At 36.5% G+C, this 10,127-nt stretch overlaps 1 pseudogene; it reads left to right on the top strand.

Moving 5' to 3' along the window:
• The first annotated feature begins 327 nt into the window (after positions 1-327).
• On the top strand, positions 328-446 carry LOC111738722 (annotated as a pseudogene).
• The last annotated feature ends 9,681 nt before the right edge of the window (positions 447-10,127 follow it).

The following is a 10,127-nucleotide window of genomic DNA, read 5'->3' as shown; positions in this document are numbered from 1 at the left end:
TAATGTTTGTGTGCTGATGGGAATCAAGATATAACATAGATAACCAGTTACTTAAAAATTAGTTTAGGACTTAAGTCCTATTGCGGTCCAATAATCCCACTTCTGGGTAGTTACCTAAAATAATTGATATAAGGATCTCCACAAGATATTTGCACTCCTGTCTTCACTGCAGCATTATTCAAAATAGTCAAGATGTAGTAACAATGTAAATGTCCATCAACAGATTAGTGGATAAAGAAAATGTAGTGTATTAATAAAATGGAACATTATTCAGCCTTAAAGAAGGAAATCCTGCCATATGGGACAACAAAGATATTAAGCTTTGAGGTTTATGGCTATGCCTCCCTGAACAAGCCCGAACCTGTCTGATCTCGGAAGCTAAGCAGGGTCGGGCCTGTTTAGTACTTGGATGGGAGACCACCTAGGAAGACCAGGTGCTATAGGTGTAAAAAATAAAAAATAAGGGATTACAAGATGACAAAGTCCTTGCAATCTGTGAGGTCAACTGAGGGTTGCCTCGCCTAAATATAAAAAATAAATAAATACACTTTGAGGACATTATGCTAAGTGAAATGAGCCCATCAAAGAAGGACAAATACTTCATGATTCCACTTATAAGAGGAATACAAAGTGATCAAACTCATAGAAGCAGGGAGTAGAATGGTGGTTGCCAGGGGCTGGTGAGAGGGGGAAATAGCGAGTTGCTATTCAAAGGGTATAAAGTGTCAGTATGCAAAATACATACATTCTGGAGATCTGTACAGCAGAGTACCTATATTTAACAATACTGTATTATACACTTAAATTTTTTGTTTAAAAAAAATCTGGATTCTCTTGAGCAAAAAAAGTGAGGGTTTTTAAATCAGGGTGCCTCCGTTTGCGGCAAACTAAATGCATGTGACCTAACATATGCTGTGAGAAAATTCTGAGAGCATGCCTATGAACTTAACTCTGTCAGATCTCAAACTTTAGGCTAAATCACGTGATCAAATACTAACTTGATGTTCCTTGTGAATATTTAATTTTACCTAAGCAGTTCAAAACACTTAGTAAATAAGTAAATGTCATTACCACTTTTTCTTTATTGTGTCCATGAAATGGTGATATAAAGAATGTAAATGAAGAGCTTGAGTTATAAGACACCAAGGCAAACTATGTAAGAGTTCACTGAACTCAGCTATAGTTTAATAAATCTAGAAACCCTTTTGGGTACTGACATGATGATAAAGCTGACATCAAACATGAGTCAAAAGTATTGAGAAATTAACTGTGCAAAACACTAGTCTTGTAGCCTGCTTTATTGGATACAAGCTCAATTGCATAGGTTGTAAAAAAGTTAGCGGTTTGCGTTGTGTATATTTTTACTGGGCTAAAATAATGCCTTGGATTGATTGATATTATGAAATACACACACACACAAATTTACAAACCCTCATAGATTACCAAAAGACAGACAAGATTTTTCTATACTAGATCAAAATACATACATATTTTAAAGTCAATATAGCACTTATGAAACAATAATATATTCTTCCTCAGAGATAATGGGTTTCCCATTAGAAGTAGAATAATTCCTGAGATATCAATTGCTTGGGGACTCTTCATGAAAATTATTCTAGTACTCTGAGGTAGCACTAAGGCAATAATATAGCAGGCACAAAAATATTCACAGCTACTTTCTGTTCCCTGGAAATTTAGATGGGTAATCCCATATGGTTAATAGTACTTGTTATGTATGCTAGAGAATGATTCCAAAACAATAGAAATCACCAGGGAATAGTAAGAGGGAGCTAAAAAAATGAGAGGGACCTTGATTTTCTAATGAAAATCTTGCTGCTGGCAATTTTGGCCAGTGATCGCCAATACTATACTTCAAACCAACTTACATGCTACTTTTGTTCAAGAACCTGACTATGGAAGAATTTTGTTTGTTCCACTACTTGTTTTATCACAACACAATAATGTTCTCAATACAGAGACTGACTACTTACTCTCTGTGGGGCTACACGGGTTATCTGGGAATTATCAGGAGTAGCTTTAGTGAGAAAAGAGTAAGGTTATCTGGGAATTATCAGGAGTAGTTTTAGTGAGAAAAGAGTAAGGATGAAAAACTCATGAGTGTCATGCCTCCAGGTACAAAATTGCTGCCTCCGTGCCCCTTAGAGAAAAATGACATTACACATAGCAGGAACAGCAAATATGTTCCTCTCACTGTCTCGTATTTGTGAAAGGATTTCCTTCCAGAGAATACAGGGCCCAGGGCATTATGTCAGGAGCTAAGCAAAGCCACGAGTGCTTCATTTTCATGAGGACCCATAGATTGAGACAAAATAGGTCTCAGACTTATAACTTAGGAACCATAGCTCTGAGAGCAAAACTGATTTTGTGCACTGAGGCAATGGGATTAAATTAATGCCACAAGCTCTTCTCTTTGTGAAAGGTAAACTTCTCCTGGCTGAAGAGAACAGCAATAATTATTCAAAATTCCTGAAGTAGGCCAACCATTTGTCCAGAGGGCAAAGAAATCCTGCTTGACTGGCTTCCACTCGAAACCAGTGTCAAGTTCCTAACCTTATGAACTCCCTAGAACAATATTAGGTGGAAAAGGAGGAGCTGTTCTCTTAACTTCTCTCTTTCTTTCTCGCTCACGCTCTCTCCTTCCCCTCTCTCTTCCCCCTCCCCCCAAATTAGAGCAGGCAATGTGTGGTTATGCTTGCATTGGCACTCACAGGTTATTTCTCAGAGGGAATTGTTACATTTGATTATGAACTTCCATCTTTTATAAATTGGATGATATTTTTCTTAGTTTCCCTTTCTTAAAACGATAGTGTTTATTAAGGGAATTCTCTCTTTCCTTGAAGTGGGTGGTGTTAGTAGGTGAGTGTGTATGTTAGTATAGACATACTCTAATAGTTTAAAAAGATATTTTTGTGTTGTGAGTGATCGACTGCTTTTTTTCTCTGAGTGATTTCTGACCGGAACTAGTGACAGTTGGTTCCAGCACTGGAGGAAAGTGAGGCATGAGACCTGACTGTCTAAAGCACTGGCTCTTAAAACATGGGAGGTCACAGATTTCCTTGAAATTTTGATGAAAAAAAAAAAAAAAACTAGGAAGGTATGCTTGAGAGAAAAAAAATGTTTATATGGTCACAAAGAATTTTATATAGAATCTCAGGAATTTCAGAACCCCCCTAACAGGTACAATAGACCCTCACCCTAAAGTGTGTGAATATCAGATAGGTCCTATATAATGAGAAGGTGGAAATTTCTACCTCTACCACCCCTCAACCTATGGGTGAAGTCCTTAGGTTTTCCTAGTCGGCCCCATTGCTCTGAGCTCTGCTATCAAAAAATACAGGTCGGTCATCAGTAGCAATGACTAGATTTTTCATAAGTGCTGGTTATGAAGCAAATGCTGCTCTACCTTATCTTCCTCTAAAAGCTGAGTTCTTCAAACTTCAACCACAGACAATGCATTGCAAAACTCAATTGGAGCACTCAGGAATTCACTTATGAGAAGATGCACATGATTTCAAAACTGGCTCTAGTTGGGTGGTTTTGCAGTTGCCTATGTGAAATGATCTGTCAATTTTAGCTCTGATCTTAGGAAACACATAACCATGTCTTGATACATTCTTCATAATAAGCAGCTTGGATAATACTCCTACTCCTGAATTCAAAGATTAAAAGTATCTGGAGAAAGAGCTAACCTCTTTCTTGAGACATTTCCTTCAGGGCAGGCCGAAGGTATATTGGGAAAGGTGAAGAAGAAAAGCTTATCATTTTTCTAACCATAGTATCCTGAGCTGTCAATTCAGCAGCTTTCACAAGAACTAAACCTACTTAAAAAAAAAAAAAAAAAAAGGAGCTTGAAAGTGTTGGACCATTAGCTATTCTGATTCTAGTCCATGACAGGAAGCGAAGGTTCTTATTATACCATGTTCTATTTTTGATCTAATCGTATCAATAGCCTGAAGTCTCAGCATGGTAATGGTGGGGAAATTCTTTGATGATAATTGGAAACTGCACTGCCGTGCCCCTTAAGTTATAAAATCTGACTGTCACTAGGAGTGTCATTTGGGCTATAAAGATCCAGGGATAAGAAAAGTGGGCATCTGAAGTCTATGTGGAGGGTACAGTAGCAAGTCAGAGCCTCTTGTGAAAGTTCTCCCGTTGGTTAGGTTGGGATATTGAAGGAAGAAGGTGTGTGTCCCCACCTTGATATTTCATATCCTCGAGACAACTCAGTATACCATCATTCAAACACCTAGAGAGACTATCTTTGCTTTTTGTGCAAAGCAAAAAATTGACAACACAATATAGGAAGAAAAGTCACACTACACAGCAGTTATTGACAACAGTTAAGTATAACATGAGGCGTTAAAACCTGGCACCTCCTTGTCATGATAAAGATTGTAGCAAGAACAGGAAATGGCACAGCACAAATCCGTTTTCATGATAATGATCTCATAAGTGCAAAGAGCATAGGAAATGGAACAAATGAAACCCATTCCATTACCACCTTCAAACGGTAACCTTCGTGTCCTAGTCACATGCCCTACTTGTGGTCCTGATTAAAAGCACAAAGGAAATCAAAAGGCTGACTATGATACTGGAGGAGAAAAAGAGCCCCCACTTATTGGTGTGCATGTGTGTGTGCATGTGCGTGCATGTGTCTTTCCTCCTTTGACCAGAGAATTCCTTACAGCCAATTCCCTAACTTTGACCTGAATAAAGCAGGTCAGACACAGGAGGAACAAAGAAACCTAAAAACCAAGGACTCATCTGGGAATACTCAGTCTCTTCACCATCCTTTATCAGGATAAGGAAACCCTGACATTCCCCCAAAGAGAAGCAGTAAACAAAGAAAATGACTGAATGCCTTTCTTCCTTCTAACCCTCATAGCTTCTCGGCCTATTGAGGAAAATGAAGCTTCTGTCTCATGGTGTGTTCTCTCTCCCCTATCTAAAGAGGCTGCAACTTGATTAGGGCTCATCTAAAAGTACAAAGGAAGGTCTCAGGAACACAAGGAAGCCAGAACTTGAGGTCAGTCAGGCCAGGTCAGAGTTGGTGCTGCCATCCATTTCTCTTTGATCTGGCCATGTCTTACAAGAGGATCTATTTCCCTTGGGAAACTCTTTAATACTATATGAAATTAATAATACATCATCTCACCCCAGGATGACTACTTTACATATGAGGGGGAGTAGTGGGGAATGATGGCTGAGTTTGCCAAATAAATACTGGAGAAGATGCAAGCCAAATTGCCTGGAGTACTATGCCCACACTATGTTTCCACCAAATGTCACTCACTCTGCTCAGCTGGCTAGTAACTCTTTACATGGCATCTAGTAACTGCACTATATGTCTTCTTCTACTGGGGATTTGTCCAGGCAAGCAAGCCTGAATATACTTACATTTCAGGCATCCTGGGTGTCTGTCCCTACTAGATGATATTCCAATGACCAAATGGCCCTGGCTGGTTAATGAGGAATGTAAGAGTATTTCTTGCCTTGGCTATATGTCATTTGTTAAGTAATATTGGGAGATTCCCAGGATATTTCACATCTTAAGATAGCAATTGGTGACCTCTCCATCAGATGCAATGCTAAAACTTTTCTGTAGTGCACATCAGTTTCCTAAGGATTATATTTTGATTCCCAAGACAGATTACATTGAAATTATATTTTTGAAGAAAAGAATGAAGCCCTAAATTTCAAATGTTCTGAAAGTAGGTTATGAGCACTAAAAAATAATCATTTGAGGACAGTTCTACATGAGAAAAGGAATATGTTGGAAAACTGGTTAAGTAGTTTCTAATCACTATTACCTTCCCAGGAAGTTTCAACTGATTGTACATGATTGTGATGAATCATGCAATGGGTCTGTTTTATTTATTTAAAAAAAAATTCTATAATAGTCCTTTTAAAAAGTGATATGATTTGAGATAACTAGAATCTAGATTGTTATTATATATATCCTCATCGTCCAATTTTTGTCCCAGTTTTATCCTTGTATCTTTCATTCCCAAATGACCATCTTTATGTATAACTATTTCTTTTCATTTTTTCACTATTTTATGAGAGATATCATGGTTGTTTAGAGAGAGAAGTAAAATGAGAGCGAGATGAGGTAGATCTCACCATGTAGCCTGGAGGTGAACCCTTGGCATTTCTGAGCATTAGTTCTCTCATTTATAACATGAAGACATTGGTCTACTTCGTATTGGAGGTTGCCTCTAATTCTAAAATCTAAAAGACATTGAGTTTCTATAAAATCTAAACTTGTGACATATACATCACCTGTGTTTGTCGATGATTATTATTCTGTGGATTTTTGATGAACATCACATTCAATGTCTTTTTTTTTTAGGAGGGCATTATCTTTTCCATGAGTATTAAAGCCTACATCTCCTGTTTTTGCCTGTAGTTCTTTATCTTTACAGATGAGAGATACTTTCTTGTCTTTGGTGTGTGTTTGCTCAGCATCTATTTTTAAGGAATAAAGACATAAGAATAGGAAAGAAAATTGTGGAATGAATTTTACAGAAAGTTTGCAAAGTACAGATGGACCTGTGGTGAAAAAGAAAGGAAGAAAGGTATTTTAGTTAGGATGCTGCAGGTATAATCTCCAAAGTAAGGGAATTATATTTTTAAGAACTAAAACTGAATGAATGAAGAACTAAGAGTCTGTATATGTGAAATTCTGAACTATATTTGCGAAGGAGACTTGTAACTTCTGATAAACAATTGTACACCAGTCTTATTTTAAAAAGTAAACCATTCTCTGGACAGATAATTAGAAATGTCAGAAATACTTTTTCAATTCAGAAGCATGAGCCAGAACCAGCTTTCCTACTATGTATAATGCCACCCGTAGATACTCCTGAAATACCCCTAACTAGAGCTACCCAGCTGGCAGGGCTGCCCTGTTCTCCGCCATCCCCTCTGCTCCAGTACTCTCTTGGGTAACCCATGCCTGTTTCACAGGCTTTCATGCTGTGGAACCAGAGATAAGAATTGTCTCAGGCTTGCACAGACAATAAATACTGACCACAGAAAGGTGCCATTTCCCATCCCAGAAGCGGTATCAACAGAAAAGGGAACTTTCTTTGATCTTATCCAGGGACTTAGGCCATTTTCAATTACTCCACTTTGGCATCCTATTTCCTAACTTGACAGTCATGTTGGTTGGTTGTTTATTTTAACACTTGAGTTTACCTTATTTGAAATTATTTCCCATCTAGAAAAATTCAGCCAGGGACTCAAAGTACTCATCATGTGGTGTGCAATGAATATAGAGATTGCTTTGTGTGCAAAGACAAACCGGTAGCAAGATGTCATCTCTATTAGTAACTTGTGACTAGCATGCATCTCTGTGAATCAGGTGATATCTTCTAATAAGACCTTAGATTTGAGATTTTATCCTAAGTTGGGCTCCAGTGCCGACATGCCTTTGGCTTCACTAAAAAACTGGTGATCAAGCAGATGTGATTTTGTTACCAAAGATTAGAAAGACTATGGAAAAAGCAAACCAAACACTACAACCTATAACACTACTACCAAGTATAGAAATAACTAAAATAATACAAAAGAACATCAAAAAACAGTTATCCCAAAGATTGTATTTTCACTGTCCCACTTGCCAATGCAAAGTATCCTATTTCTACACATCTGGAATTCCTATTAGTCATTTAGAAAGATAGGAGACAGAATTAATGTGAGTTGTGGTGGTGATTAGAGCACTGTAGACAAATAGAAGAAGGTCAGTATTTGCCATCTTAGCTATGAATTGATGTGCCTGGTCATAGATTAACATAGGTTTTATTCATGAATCATCCAAAATATGTTTAAGTAAGTGTTTGTTGCTCGTATCAGTGCATTTTAGCTGTGGGGAGACCCCTAAGTTATGTGTTAAAGGGCAGTATCTACAACTGAGATAATCCAATAAAAGAAATGCCAAATTAAATACATGTGATCATAGTCACATGATTGTACATAATATATCTCTAAACTCATTTTATGCAGACAAAAAGGTGCATTGGTCAAGCTAGAAACAGGTATGCAATGATATCTCTGAAAAGGTTCCATTTGATTTAACAAAAATGAGAAAGACTTTATGAATAAAGTAGATTTTGAGCTGAGTATTGAGAAAAGATTAGAACTGAATGTAGATGAGAGTGTGACTAAAGGCCAGGTCTTGGAGAAGCAAGTAGGAAAAACAGAACAAAAGCTAGGTGTAACATTGGGAATGTTGATAGGTGACCTGAAAACCCAATTCAGGTGCTTAAGGGATTTTCAGAAAAGAATTATGCGATCCAGCAATGGAAACCAGTTAGTAGCATTTAGATAAACATATCTGTAGAGAAGAGGGTCTTGAATATGAATGGTGAACCAAGAAACACTAGCTTAAGTAAAGATAATCAAAACCCAGATGAGAAATGAGCCGAAAACAATACAGAATAGCAAAACATAATACATATGATAAACTCTGACATTATTAGGAAATGGAATTCACTGGGGCCTGATATCTTTGAATTTTCTGGGAATAGGAAAGTCTGGCTCTGTCTACAGTTAACAAAATGAAATATTCTTCTCCTTTTTTTCCTCTTCTCTACACCTTTGGAAATTGATTTTATTCTGATTTTATATAAGTAAAGTATGGCATACGAAATTGAATTATAGGATAGATAATCCTATTTTTTTCTTGATTCAAAAAGAACTTCAATTTCTTATAGTGCTGTAAGTTTATTAAAAAATGTTGACAGGGATGTGTGGGGAGTGCTGAGAGTGCCGAATAATAATGTTTAACAATTCTTGTGACGTCTTTGAAGTTGGTTACTAGGCAAGGGGCTTTCCATGTGTTTTTCTAAATATTCAATTATGTTCTTTATAGATATTCCCGCTCATTACTTTCTGTGTTTTTAATAATAATAAAAAACTTTACTGAACATAATATTGCTCATCAGCTTAATCATTTCAAAGAAAGAATGATTTAGGGCAAAAACCAGTGTGGAATGGCAGCTGCATGAGGATGGAGGTCTCAAGAAAAATTAAGGAATTTAGAGGGTTTTTGGACAAGTTTAACATTAAAATATATAGGTAGATATCTAGAAAGCAATTTCATTTTTTTAAAAAAAATAGTAATAAAAAGATACCACAAAGGAAGAGTCTCATACCGTTAGAACAAGAAAGTTCTGTAGCAAATGCATGGTTAGATTTTAGAAATATTAAGACAAAAAAGCTAATATTTTGAATCATTTGCTGCAGTTCTGAGGCCTTACTACAATAATTTTAATCTTCTGTTTCATGGGGGTGATGAGTAAATTTTTTATATGATTAGGAATCTTGAGCAATATTAGCACAGATGCAAGATAATTTTAAGCAAGACTCATATTTCTGTATATAACTGGAAAAGCTAGGCCTTTATCTTAAGATATCTTGATTGGAAGATTCGTTAGTTATAAAGGAATTTTATTTTGAGTCTACAAGCACATATTGAGTACAGAAGCATGTAGGTCATAAGCACATTCCCAAAGAAGCATTAAGTTGAAAGAAAGCCCTACAGATGCATTTTCTTTACAATGCTTTAGATTAAGACAAAATACTAGTTACCCCAGAACAGAAATGCTAATGTATCAATTACTCTACATTCTCTAGCCCTTTTTTAGTGGTCTCTCTAGTACATGGAATTAGGTAAGACAATAATTCCAAGTCATATTAAGCAAATAAGAAATCCTTTCTGTCTTTCAAATTAAATAGCAGAATCACAGTTGCCACACACTGGCAGATATTGCAGGTGAAAAAAATACTGGTTATCAATTTTCTGCCCAATATTATGTCTTATTCTGTCAAGTAATAGTGCAAACTAAATTGGGATTTCTAAAATTGCTGTGTAATTACAGAAAAAGAAAAAATTATTCTAGGTATATGATATTCTGGCATTGTATTACTATTTGTAGAGCAGGTTTTATATGTTGCCCATTTTATATAACAGAAGAAATAATATGATGATAGGTGTATAAGCAGGAAATTCCCCTGAGGGAAGGCTGCAGAGGGATTGGTGTTTACCAAAGTACGTTGTATATTAGAATCAATGGAACAGAAATACTAGGAAACTTTGTATT

Source organism: Pteropus vampyrus, unplaced genomic scaffold (genome assembly GCF_000151845.1).
Source record: "Pteropus vampyrus isolate Shadow unplaced genomic scaffold, Pvam_2.0 Scaffold42, whole genome shotgun sequence".
NCBI classification, from domain to species: Eukaryota; Metazoa; Chordata; class Mammalia; order Chiroptera; family Pteropodidae; genus Pteropus; species Pteropus vampyrus.
This window is presented reverse-complemented; position numbering and strand designations above follow the sequence as displayed.